Genomic DNA, 16188 nt, shown 5'->3' with positions numbered 1-16188 from the left:
ATCGATTGGTTGCTTCCTGTATGCACCTGGATTGAGGGATTGAACCCACAAGCCCTTACTGGACTCCATCCAACCCGCAACATTCTGGTGTATGGGACATTGCTCCAACCAACTCAGCCACCTGGCCAGGACCCAAGGAATGTATATTTGAGCTTAGTTTTCATCTCTCTACTGCTAATGTAATGTCTTTAAAGGGATGTCTATTTATTTTTGTGGGATAATGGTGTTGGCTTCGAAGTTCATTTGGAAGTTTCTTGACTAGGACCTGGAATATATTTTCCTATAGAAATTAAGTTGTGGCTCTGGCCAGTGTGGATCAGTTGGTTGGAGTATCATCCCACACACTGAAAGGAAAGTTTGCATGTTCTATTCCTGGTCAGGGCACAGACCTGGGTTGTGGGTTTGATCACATATCTGGGTGTATAGGAGTCAACCAGTCAATATTTCTCTCTTTCCCCTTCCTCTCTCTCTAAAATGCAATGAAAAAAATGTCCTCAGGTGAGGATTTAAAAAATTAAAAAGAAAAAAATTAAATTGTGGATGATGGTTGAGTTCCCTATGAGCCAGTGACGCAGAGGACAATAGTTGGTTCTGATGAACATGTAAGACTTTGAATTTGAATATTGTTAGTAGTATGCACTTCTAGTCTAATATAATCACATGGCTAAGTTTAAAGTATTCTATGTGTTTATATTATCATAAGTATAATTTTTATTTATTGCTCAGCAAAATATAATTAAAAACTTAAAAATTATCTAATTTTACTTCATGATGCATGACATGATGAACTAAAATTAGATAATTAATGCCAAAGTCTTGAAAATTTGGAAAGTTACCCAGTAAAAAAAAAAAACCCTTTGTTTTCCTTGGGGTTAATTTCGGTTTATCTCTTTCACTTGCTTGTTTTTCTTTGTATTAATCATCAGTTTGACCCTAAACTCTTGATCAATTGTCAAAATCCCTTCTTAATACATTCAGACTCACCAGGTATTCTTACAAGGCCTGATATTTTGAAGCCTTCCTAAGCCTTCAGCACTTCTTCCATCTGGAATGGTTTCCCTTGGGCACAGCTGTTGTCCTGGGAACTTTCTTCAGCTTGCCCATGAGTGGGATCCCATTACTTGAACTACATGGCTTCCTGTTTTTTCATTTCCTTTCATTGTGGTAGAGCACATCCTGAGCTACTAGCTAGACTCCTGAGAAGGAAGGGTCATAATGAAGCATGCTGTGTTTTTTTGATATCTTAGTATATTATCTTGATAGTTTGGGTAGATTGCTTTTCCTCAGAATTTCAAAAGCGCTGTTTTGTTTTGCTTTTTTTAACATTACAGCTTTGCTACTGAGAAGTCTAAGCCACTCTGACTCCTAACCCTTAGTAACTTTTTTCATTTTCTACTGCTGTGTACCAAATTCCCACAAAGGCAGAGACTTAAAACAATACTTATTAATTTTCTTACAGCTCTGTAAGTCAGAAGTCAGATTGGGTTCTGTAGGAGTCTCTGCTTTTAGGGTCTCACAACACCAAAATCCATGTGTCAGCCAGGCTGGGCCCTCATATGAAAGTTTTGGGGAAGAATCTACTTCTAAGGCCTTTCAGGTTTTTATCTGTAGGATTTAGGTTCCCAATTTCTTGCTAGTGATAAGCTGGGATCTACTCACAGTGTTTGTTATGTGGTCTCCAGTATCTCCAAGCCAGCCACAGTGCCCTGAATCCTGGAGCTTTCCATCTCTAACTTCCCCTTCCGCCACCAGTCAGATGAAATGCTCTGCTTTGAAAGGACTGATGGGATTAAATTAAACACACCTGGATAATCTCAGTATTTTAAAATCTGTAACTTGGGATTTTAATTGCATTAGCACAATCCTTCATAGTAGTACATAAATTAGTGCTTGATTCAATAACCAGAGGATGGAAATCTTGAGGAGCCCATCTTTAGAATTCTGCCTACCACAGTAACCATTTGTACTTTGCAAAAGACTCCTCCCTCTCCTGGAAATTCTGGGACACCTCTTCAACGCTTGGTTAGGGAATAGCCTCTTCATCCGATTCCCGGTCATCTGCCAGTTCAGACTTACTACTGCCAGAGCCAGTTTCCGTCACAGATTCCATGGAGAGCAACTAAGAGTGTGGAAGGCCTGGCCATTTGTAAATTGAGGAATTCTGAGCTGGGTAATCCATTTTTTACATACATATTTATTTAAGTTGCATACTTTTGACTGTTCTGTTTTATAGACATGAAATTCAAAGTGATATGAACTCTTAAATGCCAGATCATATCTCAGGTTGACTAAAATAAGTAGGAAATAACAAAGATGTAACTGAAAGCCTACTCTTTTATGGAAATTCAGGTTAAAATGTGAATATGACTCAATTAAAAATTATGAAAGCATACATAATGAATTAGCTCACAGGCTGTTTTCTTTCCACTAACCTGTTGGCATAAAATCATAATTAACACTGTTCCATTTATTATATTTCTAAGTATGATATTTCTAAGTATAAGTAGGTAAGACATTCTTGTTACCAGATGGGGTCTGGGCCCAGACTGGCTCTGCCTTGACCCTGCCAGTAGTATGTGGGTTTTTTAATTTCTGTAGAAAAGGTTTCACAACACAAGTCCAGGTGGTTTTGAGAGTATATTTATTAAAGCTGGAAGGGCTTAAGGTAGAAGAAGTAACAAGAAGTAACAAGAGAGAGAAATTCAGAGAGAAAGGGGGCCTTTGAAATAGGTTTAAAGGGTAATCCCAGGATGAGCTCCCACAGCTTGCTGTTCCCCTGGTTGTAACTCTTGTGGGGTCCCTTAGAGTTTAGAAGAAAGACAGCAGATGTACAAGGCATGGGTGTGCTTTGGCAAGAGTGTACCATGTGCCCTTTTTTTGAGGTCTTTTAACTCTCTTTGGTCACCTGGAATCCTAGGGGAGGTCTCAGTGGGGGAATCTTTTTTAAAAAAATATTTTATTGTTTATGCTATTAGAGTTGTCCCACTTTTCCCCCTTTGCCCCCCTCCACACAGCCTGACCTCAACTTGCAAATCAGTCCCCTCACTGATGTCCATGTCCATGCATCCTTCATATATGTTCTTTGACTAATCCCTTCACCTTCTTTCAGTCAGTCCCTACCTCTCAGGGGATGGTTTTAATAGAATATTTATTAGCTTTTCAGGGGTGTCCTTCAATATGTTTATTAATCAAAATGTGTGTATAGAGAGACACAGGGGTTAATTGTGGATAGTTTCATTTTTAAAGAATGTTAACAAGAACATCATTGAAGAGGGACTGGGAAAAGGCTGTTATGTCCCAGAATGGTCTGGAATGTGTAAACCATTTGCTCCTAAGTGTCCTTGGTTAGGCAAGATGAAACCTTGTGATTCATTAGCTGGCTATAAATTGCTCAAATCATTTGGCCTTGTTTAATTATTTTGTCTCAGTTTCCTTTATTCCACTTGTCAAGGAATTTCCCTAGTTTCTTATTGTCTTGCCTCATTATTACAATTAAAGTATAAGACATCTAAAGTTCTTTATATTAAACAAATCTTATTATATTAGCAAAATCAAGATGTGAATCTGGAAAGGACTCTTAAATGTTTGAGAGGGAGCAATGTTTTAATCAGCTAGGAAAAACTTTCAACTCAAAAGAAGGCTGGAGAAGCCTGAAAGACTATAAGAGGCAAAGGCGATTAACTGTAGTGTGTTAATGGTTGAGAGCCGAGGTGACATCACTGTAAGAAACATGCTTGGTGAAGAACAAATTAATGCCATTTGGCACAATTAAGCTGATATCAGTCTGGGTCAGAATTTGGCAGGCAAGTAATTCTTTTATTTTTTTATTTATTTAATCTTTATGATATATTTTTCCATTACCATTTAGTCCCCTCAGTAATTCTGATTCTCAATGCATGGTTCTAATCTATGAAACAAAAGGATAGTATTAAAACCTATTATTTCTCAAGTGATATTTACATTTTAAAAATTTTGTTGAATTTATTGGGGAAACATTGGTTAATAAAATTATTTATGTTTCAAGTATACAATTATATAATAGCTCATCTGTATATAGTATTGTGTGTTCACCACCTAAAGTCAAGTCTTTTTTTGTAAACATTTATCCCCTCTTTGCCCTCTCCTACCTTCCCCCAAATCCACTTCCCTCTGATAATCACATACTGTTGTCTGTGTCTACAAGTTTTTAATAAATTTAACCAAGGATGTAAAACACCTACTCAGAAAATTATACGACACTGAAGAAAATACAAATTAGTGGAAGCATACATATACCGTGCTCACGGATAGGAAGAATTAACATCATTAAAATGTCCACACTATCCAAAGCAATCTATAGATTCACTGTGATTCTTATCAAGATACCAATGGTGCATTTCATAGAGCTAAAACAAATATTCCAAAAATTTATATGGAACCACAAAAGACCCTAAATAGCCACAGCAATCTTGACACAGAAGCACAAAGTTGGAGGCATCACACTACCTGATATCGAACTATACTACAAAACCATAGTAATCAAAACAGCACTTTACTTGCATAAAACCAGGTACATAGATCAATGGAACATAATAGAGTCCAGAAATAAACTCACACCTTTATGGTCAATTAATATTTGACAAAGAAGGGAAGAACATACAACGGGGCAAAAAATAATCTATTCAATAAATGGTGTTGGAAAAATTGGACAGATGTGCAAAAAAAGAAACTAGACTATTTTCTTATGTCATACATAAGAATAAACTCATAATGGATTACAGATTTAAATGTGGGACTTGAAACCATAAAAGTTCTTAAAGAAAGCACAGGCGGTAAAATCTTGAATATTCTCATAGCAATATTTTTTCTGATACATCTCCTAGGACAAGGGAAACAAAATAAAATATAAACAAACAGGAGTACATCAAACTAAAAAGGCTTTGCATAGCTAAGAAACCATCAACAAAATGAAAAGAAAACCCACTGAATGGGAGAACTTATTCACCAATGATATATCTGATAAGAGGTTACTATCCAAAATTTATAAAGGACTGACACAACTCAACACCAAAACACACACACAAACAAGCCCCCCCAAACAATCGAGTGATATTATTTTTTTATTAAAGAATTGTTTTTGTGTTTTTAAAAAAATTTTATTTATTTATTTTTAGAGAGGGAAGGGAGGGAGATAGATAGAAAGAGAGAGAAACATCAATGTGCAGTTGCTGGGGGCCGTGGCCTGCAACCCAGGCATGTGCCCTGACTGAGAATCGAACCTGGGACACTTGGAGTGATATTTTAAAAAGATGATTACCACACTTCCCTATATAAAATAATACTTCAAGGTCTCTAATGAGATCTCAATAAGAGCAATTTTCTGTTTGGCAGTTCTTGGCCACTGACATTGATGTTCAATTTGTTGACTGAATTAAAAATACATATATACATATCAATAATGATCTAATATTTTTTCTTAGACCTAAGGCATAGCTACTTTCTGTATACTTCTTGTCACAAACATCATGTTTATTGAATAATAAAATATGTCATGACTATTTCAAATCCTCTTTTAATTATTTAAAATAATCTCTTATATGTCAATAGGCAAATACTAAAATTTTAATTAAAAAATGCTATTGCTAGTATTCCTAGGACTGAACTAATTCTGTAGTTACCTAAATGAGTGTTATTAATTGCAGTTCTTAATGACTAAAATCAACTCTGATTCACACAAGCAGGAAATGAACTTCTAAAGACATTGGACGTCTTGCAGAGTCATCAGGGGAGTTGAAACTGGCCTCATGAAATGGAGGGCAACAGACTGAACTATAGCTCAAAGCATGGCACGGACCTGGCCCTACAAGGATGTTCCATTGCTGAGTACTGAGTGATGTAGCCTGCTCCCCCACATCACCCCATGGACACCAGACCCTGCCACTTCTGCTTCTGGAAACTGGATCTTTTAGCCACTGCTATCCAAAAAAGAGAACTTCCCCATCTCTGCTCCTTTGCATCAATAGCTTTAGATTGATTGCTCTGTCTGGCTGAGCAGAGGACAAATACCTGTTCCTAGATAAGGTGCACACGGGTTGACTGCAGGTGTTAAGAATGTAAGAATGGTGTTGTTCAGCTTATGTAGTGAGAATCAGTCTATTGCTTCCTCCAAGACTCTCAGCATAGGCATCTCCCCTCACCCTCAAACATAAGAAGGGGTTTGGATGCTAGGCAGTAAACAAAATAAAATGGCACCTCATAATAAGGGGTTGTGAATAAACAGAGCTCATCATAAATCTAATTGAATTGATAAAGCAAGTAGCAAATTGAATATTTGTATTTTTAATACTCATTGATAATGAGTATTAAATTTAAAGTGACCCAGTTTTCATCACTTTTCTGAAAATTAAAATCCTATGTGGGATCTTGCATCATGTTCTGTGATATTTTGGTGTTTCCTTTTTCTTTTGGGTTCTTGAAAAATGATGGGGCAACAGAGAGGGCCTGAAGAGCAGGTAGTTGCTATCTAAAGGCTCTGCCCTCACCCCCATTATCTCTGTGACAGTTATGTAACAGTACCCAGAATGCCACCTTATGTATTGTTTTGAGATAATTTTGAACTTACAGAAGGGTTTCAATAACAGTAGAGTTCCAGTATGCGTCTCTCCAAGCTTCCTTTTATGTTAACATCTTACATAATCATAGAACATTTATCAAAATTAAGAAATTAATCTTAGCACAATACTATTAAGTAGTTTTTTACACTAATGTTCTTTTTCTGTTTTAAATCCCACATTGCATTTAGGAATGCCATTATTTTTAAAAATTATTATTATTTTAGATACTCTACTCTCAGAAACTTTGCAATTCTTACCTTGGCTAATCACTACATAGGTACTTAGTGGGAATTACTTTATAAAGTCAAAATCCTATTATAACAATTAGAGCATGGGAGTCGAGGACACACATAAAACTTGAATACCACAAGGAATATAAGAAACTGAGGGCACTGTGTGTGGGTGTTTCTTTCTTTAATATTTTACAGAATCACAGAATATTAAAGTTAGATGGAACCTGAGAGAGATCATCTTGCCCCAAACCTCATTTTGCATGTGAAGGAAGTGAGATCAAGAAAATTAGGTGATTTGCCCTTAAGGAGCAAATTTTCATTTAGAACTCAGGTTGCACTACCACAGCTGTTCTCACTGTGGTCCCCGAGAGATCCCAGACCCTTTGAGGAGGTGGTGTGGCCAAAATTATTTTTATAATAGGAAGAAGACATTATTTGCCTTTTTCATTTTCATTCTCTCATGAGTACATGGTGGAGTTTTCCAGAGCCTGTGTACCATGTGGTTTTACAAAAGCAGATATGAAATTCTAGTGGTTTTCTATTTCTAGACAGTAAAAAATTTTTGTAAAATTGAAATGGCATTGAGCTGCTATTACTTTTTTTTACATTTTAAAAATGTAGGTGTTTTTCTTTAAAACATATTATTTATGTTAGCATGTACTATGTTTATTATTCTGTTTTAAAATATGGTAAATATTGACAGAACTCACATAAATAAAATGTTTGGTGTTCTCAATAATTTTTAAGCCCTGTTCCAGTAACTAGGATGATGTCATCAGTTAAGAGAAGGACATACAGACAACACCTACATCAAAGCTGTTAAATTAATGATGTGTCACTCCCTTCTTTTCCTATATATAGCTCTGGCTGTTTTGGAATAATATTTAATTCATTGTATGTGAGTGGAAACTCCATTGTATGTGAGTGCCGTGGAACTCAGAATTTTGTGCTTTCATAGTCATGACTGATTTTCTTTAACTTTATGAAGTTTCTGCTAAATACATGAATGCTTGTAGATATGTGCCAATAATTGAAATGCTAAATTAAAGTGCCTTCAACTAGATTTTTATTTTATTAACTCTGCATAACTGTGATATACATTTTTCAAGGAGTTACATTGTTTTCTACATGCTGCTTAATTAATCGGAAGCCTATTGCAGATTAATCAATTGCAGATGACAGGAGAAATTCCCCTTCCAGAGCAAGTGAAAAAGACAAAAAAGAAAAAAAAACCCAGAAAACAAAAAACAACTTTTCATATTCTCTGCCAATGTGTATTTCTGCTTATCCATGAATTCAGGGATACTCTACTGAGCCCTACCCAAGCTTTACTATATATATTTTTTCAAATCATGGGTTTTAAATCTCAATCCTATAAACAGACCTACTGTTTCCTTAGAAAATGAGCTGTTTCCAGGAAGAACTAGGGAGGGGTGGGTGCTGGGTGAATGGAAGGGACATCCAGGAGCTTTTGTTATTAACAGTTCCAGAACTACTAGGAGAGTCCAAATGTTACTCTTCACAATTTTTTGTGCCATATTCTCTTCAATAAAGGGTGTCAGTTGCAGTCTTCCGGTTGTCTGTCACAACTGAATACAAACAAAAGAAGCAAACCCATGCAGCTTCTAGAACAGGCACATATCTGGAGGAAGACTAATTGGAAGTATCCTTCTCTCACTGTTGTCACGGCCTTAAACCACAATTTTGTGATTGATGGAGGTGGTGAGAAAGACTGTTCTTTTCTATGGACTCATTTTCAAAAATCACCTATTCCCTTAGACCCATTGGGCATGTTGTATCCTATTTCTTTAGCAGTCGGTGCTGGGAAGGCAAGAACTTTTTATCTCATACATTGCTTTGTAACATATAATATGCATAAACGTAAAATAAAACCAGAGTCATTGTGATTTTATCTTCTACCACTGTTTCTCCCACAATGAAAGAATAAGTTTAATCTTTTACTTAATTTGCATCCTTTGCTCCTCCAATCCTGTTAAATGATTCATCAGAAGGCAGTAACTTACTGGTAAACAACATACTGTTTCCCCTTGTTGGTACTTAGTACACTTTAGCTTGTGCAATCTGTTCTCATAAAATGAATCTCATCATTCTTTAATCATTTTAGTCACTCTTCTTTGGATCCATTCAATTAGATTACATATATTGGTGAGAGAAGTACTTGAGTTGAACAGTCTTCCCATATGTTAACTTAGAAGAGTGGTAGGGAAAAGACTCGGATCTTATATTCATGCCTCAATCATTTTGACATATACAGCCTCAATATAGTGGGTATAGAACAATTGCTTGTGAATGAGAAATGTTGGATAGGAACTTATTGATAAGATACTTCTCCCCTCTATCTTCTAAGCCCTTTACTAACATTTGGTTTCTTGAAAATTAATTTTAAATAACTAAGTCTTTTAATTAGCTCGTGCTAATATCTGGATTTGGTAATATACCATATGTCTTAGGACAACAAATGATCCTAGTAACTGCCTGTGTAGTTATTTTATGATGCAGCTGTTAGCTATGCATGTACCGAACTAACAACACTGACAATATGAATAAAGCAATGAATGAATAAACTAGGAAATTAGGAAAAACTTTCCAAAAAGTCATAAAATATATGCACATAAATATATGTAAGTAACATAATGGGCTTTATTTATTTATACATACAATTTGTTTCTACCTTAAAACTTTTAAGAGTGAAATTTAACATTTTATAAATTTTTAATATAATTCTCTGATTAAGATTACAATTGTTCTACAAAATTTATTTGATTTCTTGACCTTACATAATACATTTTCAATCAGTATTTTAAAGAACAAACCGTAAGCCACCCTAAGGAAAAGAATGTATAAACCTCATAGAAGGCACAAAGTATATCAGAAGAAAGAAAACTGTGTTAAGCAAACAGCATTTATTCTTTTTGCTGACTTTAAACAGAATATGGGGCAATGTGTTAAATAAGAATTCTACCAGGAATACGAATGTAGTTAAAAGGAGATTTTTCTCAGAGAATAAACTTTTTTATTTTATAATATATTTTATTGGTTATGCTATTACAGTAGTCCCAATTCCCCTTCCCCCTTTATTCCTCTCCACTCTTTGTACCTCCTTCCACCCACATTCCCCCCCTTTAGTTCATGTCCATGGGTCATATATATAAGTTCTTTGGCTTCTACATTTCCTATACTATTCTTAACCTCCCCCTGTCTATCTTCTACTTACAATTTATGCTACTTATTCTCTGTACCTTTTTCCCTTCTCTCCCCACCCACTCCCCCACTGATAAACCTCCATGTGATCTCCATTTCTGTGATTCTGTTCCTGCTCTGGTTATTTGCTTAGTTTGTTTTTGTTTTTGTTTTTGTTTTAGGTTTGGTTGTTAATAACTATCAGTTTGTTGTCCTTTTACTGTTCATATTTTTGACCTTCCTTTTCTTAGATAAGTGCCTTTAACATTTCATATAATAAGGGTTTGGTACTCATGAACTCCTTTAACTTGACCTTATTTGAAAAGCACTTTATCTGCCCTTCCATTCTAAATTATAGCCTTGCCGGATAGAGCAATCTTGGATGTAGGTCCTTGCCTTTCATGACTTGGAATACTTCCTTCCAGCACCTTCTTGCCTGCAAAGTTTCTTTTGAGAAATCAGCTGACAGTCTTATGGGCACTCCTTTGTAGGTAACTGTCTCCTTTTCTCTTGCTGCTTTTAAGGTTCTCTCCTTCTCTTTAATTTTGGCTAATGTAATTATGATGTGCCTTGGTGTGTTCGTCTTTGGGTCTAACTTCTTTGGGACTGTCTGAGCTTCCTGGACTTCCTGGAAGTCTATTTCCTTTGCCAGATTGGGGAAGTTCTCCTTCATTATTTGTTCAAATAAATTTTCAATTTCTTGGTCTTCCTCTTCTTCTTCTGGTACCCCTATGATTTGGATGTTGGAACATTTAAAGATGTCCTGGAGGTTCCTAAGCCTCTCCTCATTTTTTTTTTGAATTCTTGTTCCTTAATTCTCTTCTGGTTGAATGTTTCTTTCTTTCTTCTGGTCCACACCGTTGATTTGAGTCTTGGATTCCTTCCGATCACTGTTGGATCCCTGTACATTTTCCTTTATTTCACTTAGCATAGCCTTCATTTTTTCATCTAATTTGTGACCACATTCAACCAATTCTGTGAGCATCCTGATTACCAGTGTTTTAAACTGTGCATCTGATAGGTTGGCTATCTCTTTGTCACTTAGTTGTGTTTTTTCTGGAGTTTTGACCTGTCCTTTCATTTGGGCCATTTTTTTTCTCTCTCGACATGCCTGTTATATAGTAAGGGGCGGAGCCTTAGGTGTTCACCAGGGCAGGGCAACCCACATCAGTGTGTTCTGACACTGTATATAGGGGAGGGGTCTGAGAAGGAACAGTGCCCCTTTGCTCCACTCTCTGCCAGTTTTTAGTCACTTCCCCCGCTCCCCACAATCACATTGGGCCCTTCTGGTGCTGATTCCTAGTGGGTGGGCTTGTGTGCATTCTAGGACCCTGTGGGTCTCTCCAATGAACTCTCCTGTGATGCTGGAAGTTTCTCCTGCTGTTGCCTCAACCCCCATAGGTGTTTTCAGTCAGAGGTGTGAGGCTTTATTTCTCTGCACTGGAACCCTGGGTTGTGTGGTGTGTCTCATTCCCCAGTTGTTCCTCTCAGTTTATCTGCACATGAATGTGGGACTGCCCAGTCTGCAATCTTACCAGCTGCTGCCTTGCCCCAATCCCCCAGCCACCACCTTCCTGTGAGTTCTCTCTGCCTCAGTTGCCTGTCTCTGCTCCTCCTACCTGTCCGGATGAATGTTTCTTCTTTAACTCTTTGGTTATTGGACTTTCATAAAGTTTTATTTTCTGTCAGTTCTGTTTTTTTTTGTTTTTAAATTTGTTGTTGTCCTTCTTTTGGTTGGGTGAGAAGGCACAGTGTGTCTACCTATGCCTCCATCTTGGTCAGAAAAGAATAAACTTTTTTATATACTCTCCAATGAAGGAGAGGGGCATGGTGTGAAGAGATACATCAGCCTTTGAAAGGAGATATTTTTTAAAAAACAACTTAATTTTATTCATGAACTTCTCTAAATATTTCACACCTATTTTTAAAGTGGCATAAAACATGTATAGGATATGTTACATACTTTTGTATAAAAATGAAAAACAGAAGGTCTCTTAAGGGAGATTACAAAGTATAAATGAATATATTTGTGGATTTAATCATCTCTATCAGAGGTTGGCCACCTTGCCATTGGGTTAGTCTGCTGCCTGTTTTTGTAAAGAAAGTTTCCTTGAAACACAGCCATAGTAATTTGTTTATATATTGTCTCTGGCTGCTGTCATACCATGGCCAAGTTAAGTACTTGCAATGGAGATCATGTGAATCATAGAGCTTAAAATGTTTACTATATGGCCTTTACAAAAGAAGTTTGATGTTGTTTTTCATTAAAAAACTCCATTTCTTTTGTTTAAAATAATTAATTTAAAGATTTTATTCATTTATTTCTAGAGAGAAAGGAAGGAAGGGAGAAAGAGAGGGAGAGAAACATCAATGTGTGAGAGATCCATTGATTAGTTACCTCTTGTATGTCCCCAACTGAGGACCTGGCACCTGGCCTGCAACCCAGACATGTGTCCTGACTGGGAATCAAACCAGTGACCTTTGGGTTCATAGGCTGACTCTCAATCCACTGAGCCACACCAGCCAGGGCTATTTGTTTATTTTTTAAATTAAAAAAATTTAATTATAGTTGACACTTGATATTATGTTAGTTTCAGGTGTACAGTGTAGTGGTTAGACATTTATATAACTTACAAAGGGGTCTTCTGTTAAGTCTAGTACCCACGTGGCACCATACATATTTACTACAATATTATTGACTATATTCGCTATACATCCATGTGACTATTTTGAACTATTAATTTGTACTTTTTAATCCCTTCACCTTTTTCACCATCCTCCTACCACCCCTCCTATATGGCAATCATCAACTTGTTCTCTGTACCTATGAGTTTGTTTCTGTCTTGTTTGTTCATTCACTTATTTTCTTTTAGATTCCACATATAAATGAAATAAAATGGTGTTTGTCTTTGTCCAACTTATTTCGCCTAGCATAATACCCTCTAGGTCAATTCATGTTCTTACAAATAGTAAGATTTCTTTTTTTTTCTTGTGGTACATTGTATATATGTACCACATCTTCTTCTTCTTCTTTTTTTTAAATTTTATTTTAATCATTGTTCAAGTACAGTTTTCTCCCATTTACTGCCATTCCAGCCCACCCACCCAACCCTCCCCTCTTCCTCCCCATTACCCCCACCCCTAGTTTTTGTCCATGTGTCCTCCAAATTTGTTCCTGTAATACCACATCTTCTTTATCCAATCATCTACTGATGGACAGTTAGGTTACTTCCATACCTTGGCTATTGTAAATAATGCTGTAATGAACTTAGGGGTACATATATCTTTTTGAATTCATGTTTTGAATTTCTTTGGATAAATACCCAGAAGTGGGATTGATAGATCATATGGTAGTTCTATTTTTAATTTTTTGAGGAACATCCATACTGTTTTTCATAGTGGCTGCAGGAATTTGCAGTTTCATCAACAGTGCATGAGGGTTCCCTTCTCTCAGATTTTCTTAAATTCACATATGCATGTTAATTATCTTTCAATAATTTCTTTTAAACATTCTTGTGCCTTCAAGGGTTTTTCTTTCTCTTGTAAAAATTGAGAAAAAAGGTCAAATAGGTAATTTCTGAAAAAGATGAGACAAAAAAATATGAACTACATCTTGGTCTCGAATTCTCTATACATTCCATTCTGAATACATTTTCCATTTAGATCAGACAATTTTAGACCAAGAAATAAGACCAACAGAGTTTTTTTTTTTTTTTTTTTAATGTGTGGCATCAGATAGACTTTCAAATGCAAAGGGACAGGGGTAATTGAAGATTTCTCACCTTATTTATGTACATATTTGCTTTCTTAAGGGCTTTATTATTTTTTTTTAAAAGCATGAATTCTCTCCTATCTTTCCCTGCTGGTTGACAGTGTGGACTTTGTCCAGCCTACTGGACCTTATTTTGCCCTTTACTATGTTGGGCTTCAGTAAGACACTTAAGGTTTGTGTATTTCAGGCTGTCAATCTGTGAAATGAGAGTAGTAACAGTGGTAATTCAGCGTTTTTTTTAGAGTTTACATGAGTTAGTATCTGTAAAGCTACTGTAAAGTATCTGTAAAGGGATCACAGAACATTTTTTTAGTATCCATGCACTGAGTGTGGGTTGCCCTGCCCTGGTGAACACCTAAGGCTCCGCCCCTTACTATATAACAGGCATGTCGAGAGAGAAAAAAAATGGCCCAAATGAAAGGACAGGTCAAAACTCCAGAAAAAACACAACTAAGTGACAAAGAGATAGCCAACCTATCAGATGCACAGTTTAAAACACTGGTAGTCAGGATGCTCACAGAATTGGTTGAATGTGGTCACAAATTAGATGAAAAAAATGAAGGCTATGCTAAGTGAAATAAAGGAAAATGTACAGGGATCCAACAGTGATCGGAAGGAATCCAAGACTCAAATCAACGGTGTGGACCAGAAGAAAGAAAGAAACATTCAACCAGAAGAGAATTAAGGAACAAGAATTCAAAAAAAAAATGAGGAGAGGCTTAGGAACCTCCAGGACATCTTTAAATGTTCCAACATCCAAATCATAGGGGTACCAGAAGAAGAAGAGGAAGACCAAGAAATTGAAAATTTATTTGAACAAATAATGAAGGAGAACTTCCCCAATCTGGCAAAGGAAATAGACTTCCAGGAAGTCCAGGAAGCTCAGACAGTCCCAAAGAAGTTAGACCCAAAGACGAACACACCAAGGCACATCATAATTACATTAGCCAAAATTAAAGAGAAGGAGAGAACCTTAAAAGCAGCAAGAGAAAAGGAGACAGTTACCTACAAAGGAGTGCCCATAAGACTGTCAGCTGATTTCTCAAAAGAAACTTTGCAGGCAAGAAGGTGCTGGAAGGAAGTATTCCAAGTCATGAAAGACAAGGACCTACATCCAAGATTGCTCTATCCGGCAAGGCTATAATTTAGAATGGAAGGGCAGATAAAGTGCTTTTCAAATAAGGTCAAGTTAAAGGAGTTCATGAGTACCAAACCCTTATTATATGAAATGTTAAAGGCACTTATCTAAGAAAAGGAAGGTCAAAAATATGAACAGTAAAAGGACAACAAACTGATAGTTATTAACAACCAAACCTAAAACAAAAACAAAAACAAAAACAAACTAAGCAAATAACCAGAGCAGGAACAGAATCACAGAAATGGAGATCACATGGAGGTTTATCAGTGGGGGAGTGGGTGGGGAGAGAAGGGAAAAAGGTACAGAGAATAAGTAGCATAAATTGTAAGTAGAAGATAGACAGGGGGAGGTTAAGAATAGTATAGGAAATGTAGAAGCCAAAGAATTTATATGTACAATCCATGGACATCAACTAAGGGGGGAATATTGGAAGGTTGGGGGTGTGGGGTGGAGGGGAGATAAAGGAGGAAAAATTGGGAAAACTGTAATAGCATACTCAATAAAATATACTTAAAAATAAAGTATATTTGCCTAATAAATAAATATTATTTTAAAGTTTATGATGCTATCAGAAATTTACTTATTTGTGATGTAGCATAAAACATACCAATGGACACGAAATATATACCATTTAGATGATTGCTCGCCATTCTTTATAATAGCCAGTACATGATGGAAACCACTTTTTCAAATGAGCTGAGGCCTTATTACTCTAGTGTCTAATATACTTATCAGATTTTTTTGTGTTCAATTTGTGAATCATTCTTAATAGATCACCCCTAGAATGATTTTCAACATACCTGAAACAGGCGTAAATAATATAGATTACCTTCTGAAATCAGCAATTTAGTCAGAGAACACTTAAGTATTTGGTATATAAATTGTGTAAAGAGCTTTGATTTTATGTAACAACTCATCATGAATATGAATTGTTATCTATGGGCGAAGATGTCTGACAATAGATATTTTCATTCCTTTATCTAATAGAAAGAAAGGACTCATGATGGCTTAGGTGGCTACAATAATTGACAGGAACACAGAGGATATCACTTGAAACTAAGCCATCATAAAAATTTGATTTAGAATGCCATAAGAGACTGTATGTTCTTTGGCAATACACACTTAATTCTTACAATAGAAGTGTGGCATTTTCCCAGATAATAAATTTAATCTTTCTTATATATCATTCATTCATTGAACAAAAGTATTTTGATCTCTTATTATGAGACACTCAGTGTTCCAGGTGCTGGA

Source organism: Phyllostomus discolor, chromosome 4, assembly GCF_004126475.2.
Source record: "Phyllostomus discolor isolate MPI-MPIP mPhyDis1 chromosome 4, mPhyDis1.pri.v3, whole genome shotgun sequence".
In the NCBI taxonomy this organism is placed as follows: Eukaryota; Metazoa; Chordata; class Mammalia; order Chiroptera; family Phyllostomidae; genus Phyllostomus; species Phyllostomus discolor.
The sequence above is the reverse complement of the archived record's forward strand: the minus strand, read 5'-3'. Positions refer to the sequence as shown.